Source organism: Protopterus annectens, chromosome 4.part1 (assembly GCF_019279795.1).
Source record: "Protopterus annectens isolate FY-2018-M chromosome 4.part1, PAN1.0, whole genome shotgun sequence".
In the NCBI taxonomy this organism is placed as follows: Eukaryota; Metazoa; Chordata; order Ceratodontiformes; family Protopteridae; genus Protopterus; species Protopterus annectens.
The window spans coordinates 787,160,862-787,174,781 of NC_056734.1; positions in this window are offsets into that span (position 1 = coordinate 787,160,862).

The following is a 13,920-nucleotide window of genomic DNA, read 5'->3' on the forward strand; positions in this document are numbered from 1 at the left end:
GGTTTGCCAATACACTGGCCATGTTATGACCATGTCATTTGACATGCACACATTTAATACACTTACCCATAATGCATGCTGTACATGTTCACTTATTGTTGCTGTTAACTGCACTGCATCACAGTGGTCGCCATGTTGGCATATCTGAAGGGTATGTAAGAGTCCTGCAATATAACTAACAACCTGTCATTGCACAGAGATGAACATAATGCTGGGACAAATGGCCTACAGTTGGAACATGTCAGAAACATCACCCTTATACAGTGCTACAACAGTGTATATACCACTATTACAATGGCAACTGTTACAGATCTACACAATGGCATATCACAATACCACATTCCACAACCCTTACAACCTGTAATGTGGTCCTAACATGAGCAATGAATGTGTAATATGGAATCCTATGTTAGGACAGCAAATATGGGGAATACATACCTTAACAAACACTAGAAGTATATGTGTGCACACACTCCAAATAACATATCATGGAAGCAGCTTTTGAGGTACTGACAGCATTCACTCTTCATGAGTATGCACCTTCCAGCAAGTACAGGTCCTCAATGTCACACCAAGAAATGTTCTGCTGTCCAAGATGCATGTCCATCACATTTGCCCACTCACCTGCAACAGAGGCAGCTGTGGCTTGCACACATCTTACACGCCATGGAATGGATCTCATGCCCAACAGGTAGCATGCAGGAGTGGGAGATGTAGCCTTACCTCACCATTGCATATAACACGGCAAACAGTGCAGACAGTCATGTATGTGATGAGGAAGTATGGGACAACATTAATGTATAAAATAAACAGATGACCATCCAAGACAGATGATGACACATGTTGCAAACTGGTCATGGAGGCTGCCTAGAAACATGCCGCAACACTGAGGAGCTGCAGGAATGTCTAGCAAGTACTGGCTGTGCAGAACCTGTGTCGACAATCACCTGGACTCTGCATAAGTGTGGCCTATGGGTTAGGGTAATCAGATGGGACAGTTGTTTCACAGGGAACATAATCCATGGCTCTCTACAGGTAGCATATGCATAACATCAAAAGCCCCCCAAAGACATGTATTGCAATGTGTAATGGTGTAGCAAAACCAAGTTCGAAACTTACAGACAGTATCAATAAAGATACATGTACTGCACAAGCAACACCTTACTCCACCTCAGACCCACCATCCCCATTTGTACCTTGCTGGTGCCAGTGTACACCTGTATGTTTGCCGTTCATTAGCAGGGACTAGGCCAGTACACATGGTGTTCTGAATATGGGACACTGCAAAATGACACTCATGTGTAGCCCATAGTTGTCAAACATCTGCAAAAAGGCTGAGGATGGGGAGGGGTGTCATCCTGAAACACAACTGTGAACTGATGTAGACATCCAAAGCTCACTAAGAATGGCTATATCTGCACAATATCACGGTCATGAATTGTGGTAGACATAATTCTGGCTCCAAAGCAATAGTGAAGGCACTGTGTGACCTCCAAGGGCTGTGCACATGAGTTGACCTTGCAATCTTGCAGAGTTGGGGGACATTTATAGGGCAGAGTGACCAAATACTGGGAAGTGCAGATGGGCCATACTAGTATACCCCTTCCAGGAATAGTGACTGCTGTAGTACACTTGGTGCAACAAACCATCATGTTAAGGGTGTGCACACTTATGCACCCACATATTGTATGCATCCCAACCAGCCTCTGCATAGCTAACACATTTGTTTGATACTGCATTTGATTGCATAGGTCATATGTCACATATCAGGTTTGTGTAATGTTAACATATGCAGTATTGTGGCCCCATGGCATATCAGGGAACAAGGGGCTATATCAATAAGGGTGTGTACACTCCTCATAGCCACAGTAAGGTTTGAAGGTTGTCAGTGTAATTGTATTTTATTGGTCATACATGCACCGCTGGTGATGAGATCTGCAAATCAGACATCAGGCATTCACTATTGACATCTGTCCACATATCATCCCAGGTATGTGTTGGACAAACACATAGGGGCTGTGAGCAGCAGAGCAAACATAACTGACACACATATACACATTCAGCAATGGTGAGTACACCTGTGAGGTATGGTGCACAGTACATGCCAGGGTACTGAACAGGTGCACAACACTACTGTGTACATGGGTGCAGTGTGTTCCAGAGGAAGGGCATCACTTAGTACCACAACTCATGCATCACAGAGATGTATAATCTTGGTAACAGGGATTGACTATAGCTGCAGTGCATGCTGTTGAGTGGCATATGTCATGCATGTTGGGTAATGAGAGGTCTGTGTGCAATATCTTTGTGCAACCTCACCTGTAAGTGTGTGTGTGTGTGTGTGTGTGTGCGTGTGTGTGTGTGTGTGTGTGTGTGTGTGTGTGTGTGTGTGTGTGTGTGTGTGTGTGTGTGTGTGTATATATATATATATATATATATATATATATATATATATATATATATACAGTTAAGCAATGATGTACAGGTCTTAAAATGCATTTCTTGTTTTCCCCTCACAGGTGGAGAGATCGGTCAGGGTCCCTCCTGCAGGCAAACTGATGATAATGTCCATACAGAGTCTGACAATGATGATAGGTGTGGTGAGGCACAAGCAGGGTTGCCAGGGGCTAAAGCTGTGCTATTGTTTGACATCCCACTGGTGTACACCATATCCCCGTACATACCCCATCTCCAGTGGCCATAGATGAGGGACAGTTGGTGGGTGGTGGCATGGGACAGGACAGTGCAGTGACTATGGCATGTGTGTCTGGCCACAGCAGCTATAGCCAGATGCCCGGCGAGGTACCACATAGGCATATGTACAGGGGTGCACGTAGGAGGGCTGCTTGTCATGCCCCTGGCAGAAGTGCCACAGCTGGTGTCACCAGACACATATTTCAGGCCATCATGAAGCCGCAGGCATGTATGGGACATTATACCACACTGGGTCTGAGGCTCCAGAGGGCTAATCATTCTGCTGTTATTGACAACATCCATGATCTTGGAGGTGCCCACCATTATTTTGCAGAGGTCCTGGATAGACAGTTGGGTGAGATGGTGGGAACCCTTGATCGTGGAATGTCTGTGCTTGAGCATATGGTGGGAGTAGTGTGATGGCCATGTGGACTTAGGCCAGCAACACTAACAGGTGGAGGTCGACATGGATATGCAACAAGTCAGGCCCTGGCTGGTCCCAAGAGGGACCCGGATCCAGCGGATATATGTCATCATCAGGGGAGAGTACCATATCTTGTGTTGTACCTGGTAGTGCCCCTGGAACCCCTGGCAGGCACAGTTCTCATGTCCATGGCCAGAGACAGTGAACTGTACACCCTGCTAGGTACTGTCTGCAGCTGTCCAGCAAACCCCTGTATAGGGCAGTCACATGGCAGAACTGTGGTGCATGCATATACACACACATCACCAATACAGCTAGGGAAACCCTATACCTGAACGCACCATATCTGCACAGCCCAATTAATGAAACCCCTAACACACACACACATGATGTCAAACAAATGGCTCAGACTAGGTCTCTGGCAAACCCACAACATATCCTGTGTATATGATGACACCTTTGCCACATCCCTGCCATCCATAGCATTGATGCAGGGACAGGCTAGTATGGTTCTGATGCACAGGGTGACTGTACTATGGTGTACCAATGTAATACTGTGTAACATGTTTTCAGCACTAAAGTTTAATGCTTACATGTCAGGATGTGTAGCTCTTCAGCCATGATGCATTATAGCTGTTATTAACACTGAGTGATTGTGGTCTCCATGTTGTATTCCATTTGTGTTGTAGGTGTCTATGTGATTCCTACAATGGGTATGGCACTATGGTGACACCTTGACTGTGCCATATCCTGGGTCCAGCTGAACACAATTCACAGGTCTGTATAACATTTGCTGCATGTGCCACACGCCTGATGGGTCTGAGGGGTGTATACAGGTGCATGCATGGTGGCTGATGTCAGCAACTCTTCTACAGTGGACAATTGTAAGTGTACTTGGTGGTACACACCACATGTTTGTGTATAACACACACACAGAGGCTTTGGTGTTGATGCAATACACAGAGAATACTGTACACATGGATGTATTTACTTTTGCAAGGAATCCATTTTAGCCTATGTAATTCAACCAAGACAGAATAGGCACAACATCACACTGGGGAATAATCAGTCTGCTAATTTAATGTCATTGACGATGGTACTTGCAGGGTATATGTCCCCTTTCCCAGTGTAGTGCAATCCTCAACTTGGTAAACATAGGTGTGCCGGTGTGGGTGGCACAGCCCTACCCTTTGGAGGGTGTGGGGTGGTGTAGAACCACAGATAGTGTGATTGACAACTTCTTAACCTGTTAACATAAACTGTACAGTATTACAGCCAACTAAGCGGGGGATACACTCAACAATAACCACAATGATCGTGGCTGTGTCCACAAGATCCACACCCAGCTATATATACCAACCCCAGTATCTCTGTACAGAGATACAGTGGGGAAGAGGGCATTTACACATCTACTACTAGTTTTGATGGAATGAATTTCCACAAGATGATAACTGTGAAATGTTAGCATTTGCCAGTCAGTTCTCAGACAGATGACCTCCTGGGACATGTATTCTCTGCAAACTGAAGTAGATCCCTTCACATATGCGCACACACTCTTACTTGGCAACACTGAGACTATAACCCCTACCTAGGTACTTATTGCTACTAATGTGTGTGGCCTTAATTGCACACACCACACAGCATTTAGGATGAGGTGTGTTCCAGGTTACTTGTTAAGTGAAGAACATCACCAGGCCTTGTACAGTATGGTAATGGGGGGTGTACTGATTGTTTATGAACAATACATAGTGTGACATACTGTCATATAAACATTGACAAACACATAACAGTCATACACACATCTGAGAGACCTGGGTTTATCAGTGCTAACTACCTTGTCAGTGTGTCCATTCTGTTACAGATAAGTTGCACACAGCACATGCATCATTGGGCTGGATAGTGTAATCAGTTATCTGTATGGTTGATGGTGACAGTGACCCCATACAGTGGACATTGGGACATGTACTGGGGGTACCATGGTGTAAAGACAGTATACCCTGCACCCACACCCCACATTGGATATTGTACTCACTGAAACCCATGATAATACTCTGACATACCCACCATCACACATTGACCAGGACTGCAATACAACCCCTTGTCTATCTCAAGAGTGCTATTACAGAGATATGCATCTATTGCACATGCCACAGGGATAGTAGGGTGATGCTTTGTCATGGCTCTCCTATGGTCAGCAATATCACTATCCCTTATACTGTGTGGCAAGGTGTATTGTATTAGGAGAATGTGGCCTCAGAATGCTGTATCCTACAAATATACAGACTTGCACACATACACACTCTTGTCAGTACTCAGAGGGTAACCCATGCCTATCTACCCATTTGTACAACAGTGTTGTGCTGGTACTGCAAGCTCCAGGTAGCCCATAGGGTGAAGAGTGTAACAAGGTACATGTAATATCCATTATAGCAGCAGCCATATCTAACTATGGCAATGGGGGGTGTAGTGGGTGTGAAGGGCCTCAGGGTATTATCAGCTACAGGTTTACAAACACACAGACACTGTCATTCTCAGTAATGCACACTGACACATTTGTCAGTACTGGAGTCCATAGGTGCAGTTGTTCATAGGTGTGTACCAGGATATTGTCCATGGAGAGACGGGAAGATTAGGGGGATGTGGGTACAGTGGTATTATGCCACCTGCCATTTGCCAGCAGGCCATCTACCAACTGATGCCATGAGAGTGATCCTCAGAGTGAGAGTTAAATGCAATATCCAATCATCTGGTTGCCTCTTGCAGAGGGCCATTGAGGTGCTCCAGTTGATATGTATGCAACATGCATTACATAACATGGTCAGTGGCTGTCTTGGAGACCTGTACCCAAGCATGTTCTGTTGACTGTGGTAGTGTAGTTGAGGTATCCATGGCATATGGTGCATACAGGGTGGGGATTCCTAGCTGTGACATTCATAACACAGCTGGGCAGACATGTCAGTGTCACTCAAGCATAGATTGCCTGTAAGCAGCCAAGATGGATACCTGACATCTGTACATCTGTACAAAGGACAGACAGACACCAGCTATCCAACTGGTTATGCATTAAAAAAGCAAAAATGAATGACAGCACCATGACTAGAGCAGGCATCACAAAAATAATAGAATTTATTGCAAGGAGTATGTGCTTTCATGCCCCAATGGACACTTCTTCAGACTTTAATACATATATAGAATATCCCAACATATTTATAGTGGTAGCAATAATCAACTCAGATCACTTGGAACCAATAAATTGATCATTCAATTAAATTAAATTAAATAATTAATTAATTAAACACTTAGAGATATATCTGTTTAGGTGTCTCTACATTGAATTGTGTAGCAGCTACTATGCTATTGATATATCATCATAGTGAAAAACATAAAGAATATAGTTCATTTACATATATGTATATAAGTTATACAAAAATATATATGCATGAAAGATATGTTAAGAATATTTGTTAAAAACGTGTTAAAAACAATATTTATTTATAAAGCTTTTGAGTAAAAAAACAAAAGATATAAAATATCTCAAGACACAGACTATAAGAAATCATACAAACTTTAAAATGCTTGTAAAATATAATTATTATGAAATTTAAAATTAATGCTAAATGGGTCTGTCAGCTAAAAATGGTTTGAGTACTATTTTATCGTTAAGGCCAAAGCCTTTATCAGCCTGCATCCTAATAATCAATTTAATTTCCTTTTGCTCTGTATAATTCTTAAAATTACCTAACCTGTGGGTACAGGGGGTGGGGGTGAATTCTATGACTAAAAACAAAAACTTATGTGTAGTGCCATGCTCTAAAACATGTCTTGCTAGGGCATTTCCTTCATCTTCTTTATTGATGGCATAGATGTGTTCCCTAACCCTGTCTTTCAAAGTTCTTTTCGTCATCCCCATGTAAAAAGATGGGCACTTGGTGCAATAGGCAGGGTATATAAGGTCTCTGCTCATGCAATCAGCATAATGCCTAAAAGTGTATGTGTATTTAGTGGTGGGATGTATAAAAATATTTTTACTGCACATATACTGGCAATGGCTGCACCATCTACAGGGAAAGGTTCCTTGTCTCTGAGAGACAATAGTGTTATTACTAGGTTTAACATCCTTGTAGCATAGCAGCCTTTTCAATGACTTATTGTTACGGTAGGAGAAACTCGGTTGTGTTCCCACTATAGTGCTTATCTTCTCATCAGATGTTAGTATTGTTCAGTTCTTGTTAATACTGTTAGAAACATTGCTAACAATTCTAGATCAGTGAATGATTGTAGGATGGTGATACCCTATGCCAACAATAATAAGGCTATACGTGATATTATTTAATTGAAAATGTTATGTGGGAAGTCACATCTGGTATTGACATGCATGCCATCAGTTAATGACAGACATCATAAGATCATTATAGTGTAGTACCACACAAATCACAGTAATGATCCTGTGGAATACAGCAGAGATATGACCAATAAATGTGGACAGTCTGATAAACTCTGTTCAGTCCCGAGGTATATACAGAACCCCTTAGTGCAAGACGTGTGGACCAAGCCTGACAAAGTGGATGTTTACAGCCATGTAAATAGGTATATCACAAAAATACTACAAAAGATAAGCTCACACAGTTTATGCATTCACACACTCCTGTCTGTCCTGACACATAATAACCGGAGGAGCAGAGGTCACAAGCCCACATACTACCCACTAGTTAGTGACATACATCTGTACAGCATCCCACTGCTTTGTCAGAAATACACAACAGTTATGGTGGCCCAGCAACAGTACATCTGACAAATATCTGGACTTAACATCACACTGGGTAAATACACTGAGCTGAAAGGCATGTCACAAAGCACTGTGCAAACTACAGGCAGACTACCACAGCACTGGCCTACATTTCTTATGGGGGAATACTCATATGCCTGCAAATATAGCAGGCTCTAAAGGCATGTAACAGCACAGAGTAACAGACACATGTGTGAAAGTGCATACCCACAACCAATCTCAACACAGCCACAGTCACATATGGTAAGCATACTTAATATTACAGTATATGGACTGTGTAAACAACACCATCCTCATATGTGCCACTCACACACTAACCCTATATATACTGGGCCAATACACAGTGTATTCTAATGCCTGACTGTGGTATGGGACATGTGTTGGTCTGGCCCTACAAACATGTATGCTGATAGGGTACCATACAATGGAGCAGCATGCAACACCAGATAGAACAGGACCAAGAACAATGACATCTACCACAGCTTGTACACAGGCCAAGGTGCATATTCACAATACACACTCTGTCAACAATCACCATAAAACACAGGCCTCACTACTGTATACACTACAACAGAATGTCCAGGTTTTGTTCTCAACTATAAGGTCTACTATAAATAACATGTCTAGCAGTCTGATATCTCACTGGTTTGTTATCAGGTATGATCTCAGTAAATAATGATGCACTGAACATATGCACCTCTTACTGCATTACATATGTACAAAGGTTGATAGAGTTGAGGCTGGAGGCACAAACACAGGGCAAATATTGACATGTTGCTGTGATTTACTGTCATAACAGGGTTTGTTGTGACATATGTCTTCTGAGGGATATGAAGTCAGTAACTCACACTGGTGTCACCATGTACTGACTGCAATCCTCAGAGTATGTTACTGCATTTCTAAAGATGTGAAATTTGTGAGTAACACTGCATGTAAGACTCCAAACACTAGCCAGTCTTCAGATAACCCTACAGGTGATAGTTTCCTAAACCACATAACACTGTCATGACAGATATTAAATCATGTAGAACAGCCATATCCACACAAACCCTGTTAAACCAACATTACTTCAAGTGTAGAAGAGCAATACTTACATTCTCTCCTCATGTCTGGAACATCCCCCTCCTGTTTGTTGGCCTTCCTCCACAGTGTATGTTGCAAGAGGTATGTCCAACTACCCTCTGTGATGCTGTTTGTCAAACACCCACATGAAGTCCTGCTCACAGTGAAGGAAAAAGGCCAACACCCACATGAAATGCTTAGTTATAGGAGTGTGTTTCCATGCAATTGGCTATAGGAATGATACCACAGCTGTTCCACATGCAATTAGCTAGTGAGTGACTGCAATTTGTGCACAGGTCATCAGCGGATCATGATCATCACTTACAAAATACAAGCTGCTGCCTAAGCAAAGCAGGTGTACTTTTCCACATCCACCAGAGAGGGAATGAGAGAGACAGACAGAGACAAATTAAGAAAGGAAGGGAGTAGGAGAGTAAGAGCCAAGCATGTTTGTGTATGATCCATGGGTGGAGAGTGGTATCTGGACATTATGATGGTTGCCTATATTGTGTATTAATCCGTACTGTCACATGGTAATTGCACATGGGCATACACATTTATGGCTGAGGATTGTCAACAACAATCTCTAAAATGTTTGGAAAATGTTGGCCTTGTAATGTTGATAATGGGACATGTAGATCCTCAATATAATGATGTGGCAAAACCCACACTGCAATGGACCCTGTCAATACACAATCACCCAACACCCACACAGGGCACTGATAGCAAACACACAAACACACACTTACCAGTACTGCGTTTCAAACCCCTACCTGACTATGTATTGCTATTATATCGTTATGCAGTTATTGCATGCACAGCGGAGCTTAAATATTGGAGAGCTGTCCAAAGATATCTTTGAAGGTGAGTGACATCAGCAACAGTGATAAAGGAGGAATAAGGGAAGTGTAGTACATGTGACTGTCCACAAAAGCAGGTGTCAAGGAAGACACAACTACACTCTGTCAGGGAATCACACACATTATCACAGTTGGCAGGGTCAGGATTAAAACTCCTACCTAATTAGTTTGCTACACTACAGTATTATGCAGTTATCACACATGCCACAGAGCTTATCAGGCTGATATATGGCCAAAGAGTTATTTCAAGGTGACTGACATCAGCAGGCATGCTACAGTAGTGCAATGCGAGGTGTAGTGAGTGTGAATGGCTTCGAAATCATTAATATCCACACACACACACACACACACACACATACACACACACACACACACACACACACACACACACACACACACACACACACACACACACACACACACACACACACACACACACAGATTTGCCAATACTGACATGCATGGGTTCATTGCTTAACAGGTGTATAGTGGTTGTACAAGGCTAGGCAAAGGGTATACCTTGGCATCAGACTGCATGACAATGATCTGCAGTGTGGCTCAGGGGTGTAGTCCCTGGATTGGCCACACAGATGGGTATTGTATTCATCATCCACTCATCAGGGTTACTATTGTGGGTAGCCAGTGCTGTGTAATGCTTGCCATGTATGTGATCTATATTCCATAATATGGACAGTGTTTGGGTTGTACACATGTCCCACATCCATGTTCTGTGATGTGTGGAAGTGTACCTGGCATCTCTGGGGCATGTTGTGTGGACAGATTGTTATCATCTGATGCAGCATTCCTAACCTCATGTGGTGAGGCCTGGCTGTGGAACTGAGGTTGTGCCTGCATCTACATTGACAGCATGATACAGGTATTCAGTGGAGTTAGTGGCATCTGTCCATACAGGGAATGTGTATAATGCATGGTATTCCCTTTTTGGGTTACATTTGCAGACTCTACAGTTGTTGCAGGCGTCCAGTGGGGAACATAGCAAAGGACCACAGTTAGCATTTATTTGCCTGTTGTAGGGATGGAACAGGGTGCCATGTCCTTTTACTGGCTGGATAACACACACTCAGTTAGGAGATGTTACACATCACAGTACATTCTGATGTTACTGGTAGTGTTGTAGTGTTGTGGTCAACAGGCATGTTTTCCACTGCAATCACACCATGGTTACTATCTGTGGGCAATATGCAGAGAACTACCGATATAGTGGCTGTTGCCTAGCCAGGTGTGTTTGTGTATGAGACATGGGTGGAGAGTGTTCTCTGAGTAATACAAGGGTTGCCTATATTGTTCACCGATCCATAATTTCAAATGTAGGGCTATGGATTTTCTACACCAGCCTCACTGCTGTTTGACATCTGTTGTCCTTGTAAGCTGGACATTGTGACATATAGTAGGTCCGCAATATAATAATTTAGCAAAACCCACCCCACAATGCATCCTGTCATTACACAATCACAGCAGCCTCCACACAGGATACTAATGACAAACACACACTTGCCAGTACTGACATGCAAACCCCTAACTACTATGTATTGTTATTACATTGCACCACATTTATTGCATGTGCCATGGAGCTTAATGGCTGGACACTGTCACAAGGTACTTTTAAGGTGAGGAACATCACCAGCCCTTGTAAATACTGGCATTGGGTAAAGTAGTGGGTGAGAGATCCCAAAAATAATTTTACCCTAGTCACACTTTTACATTGCCAGGGGTGAGGTTGAAACCTCTATCTAACAACCTTTATGGACCATTACATTATACATTTACCACATGCACTACTGACCTGACATGGTATAGACTTTGCAACAGATACTTGTAAGGTGGATGATATCTGCAGGACTACTAAAGTCAGGCTCTGAGATGTATACTGGCTATAAAGGGGGACAAAATCTTTGAAATACACACACAAACACTTATAGGTTCATAGGTTCATACTAGGCTATCTGCCTATAGGGCATTTATAAGCCAAGTCAGAGTGTGTTTGGCTTTCGCCACCCATTTTAAATTAATTTTGCTATGTCCTTTTTTGAGGTTAGTATATTGTGCCTCTAACAGTGACACAGAAGTGATAAAAATAAAAAGAAAAAAGAAAAATAATAAAAAAATAAAAAATAAAAAGAAGTGATAAGAAGTGAGAAGTGACTTGCCACAGATGAGATTCAAACAATTAGCTGTGTAGTTTCTGCTACTATTACATTGTTCTGCATTTATGGCATGCATCATGGAGTTTATAGGGCTAGCCTTTCTCCAAAGTTATATTTCAAGGTAGATGACATCAGCAGGCTTGCTAAATTAGGGCAATGGGAGGTGTAGTGACTGTGAATGGCCTCATAAGCATACTCTACACACAAACACACATACACACACACACACACACACACACACACACACACACACACACACACACACACACACACACACACACACACACACACACACACATATACACACACACACAGTTTCACAGTTGCCATCTCTGGGATTAGAACTCCTACTTAACTAGTACATCACACTATAGCATTTTGCAGACATTGCATGTGCCATAGAGCTTACAGGACTGAATCCTTTCCAAGGAGGTATTTCAAGGTGACTGACATTGTCAGGCTTGCTAAAGTAGGGCAATGGGATGTGTAGTGACTGTGAATGGCCTCAAATTTATTACTCTCCACACACAGAGTTTCACAGTTGGCATGTCTGGGATTAGAACTTTTACCTAGGTAGTATGTTACACTGTAGCATTATTCAGTTATCACATGCGTCACAGAGCTTATAGGGATAGCTATTATCCAAAGGTGTATTTCAAGGTGAATGACATCAGCAGGCTTGCTGAAGTAGGGCAATAGGAGGTGTAGTGAATGCATCTGGCCTACACAGTTTTACGGTTGCCATGTCAGGGATTAGAACTCCTACCTAACTAGTACATCACACTATAGCATTATGCAGTTATTGCATGTACCACAGAGCTTACAGGGCTGAATCTTGTCCAAGGAGGTATTTTAAGGTCACTGACATCAGCAGGCTTGCTAAAGTAGGGCAATGGGAGGTGCAGTGACTGTGAATGGTCTCAAAAGCATTACTCGCTACACAAGCACACACACAGAGTTTCACAGTTGCCATGTCTGGGATCAGAACTCCTACCTAACTAGTATGTTACACTATAGTATTACACAGTTATCGTACATACCACAGAGCTTACAGGGTTTGCCTTTATCCAAGGTGTATTTCAAGGTGAGTGACATCAGCAGGCTTGCTAAAGAAGGGAAATGGGAGGTGTAGTGTCTATGAATGGCCTCAAAATCATTGATCCCTACAAACAAACACTCACACACAGAGTTTCACAGTTGCCATGTCTGGGATGAGAACTCCTACCTAAATAGTACATCATACTATAGCATTACACAATTATTGCACATGACACAGGATTTATAGGGATGATCCTTGTCCAAAGGGGTATTTCAAGGTGAGTGACATCAGCAGGCAAGCTAAAATAGGGCAATGGGGAGTGTAGTGTGTGTGAGTGGGCCATAAACCATTCCTCTGGAAACACACACAACACTCAGTCACACACAACTTTGCATTTGACAGGATGGTGTATATGACTGCTAGATGAATAATGACTTGTGCTGTCATGTTACACAGTTATCACAAGCACCAAAGACACTACAGTGCTGAGGGCTACCAGAAGCAAATGTCAACAGTGATAGACATTGGCACATCATGTGATATTAGGCAATTGGATGTGTGGTGGGTGGGACAGGCCTCATGATGGGAAGGTCTTTGTCACTGTCTGTCTCTCTCTTTTCCCCACATCTCTGTTTGTGTATGTTTGACCTATTATAGTGTATTGTCCTTGGATATATGTGTGTATTCCTATCCAATGTGTGTGCAAAGCATGACTGGTGTGCAATGTGGTATTTGTGCTCAGACATCTGTGACTGACAGATATGTATAGTCCACTGTTGTTCGCAGACATGGGCTTAATTTCTGTAAGTGTGGGTGCATGACGCTATGACCCTTCTGTATTTTGTTGTCAGATATGGGCTTCATTTCTCTAGGTATGGGAGCATGCCCAG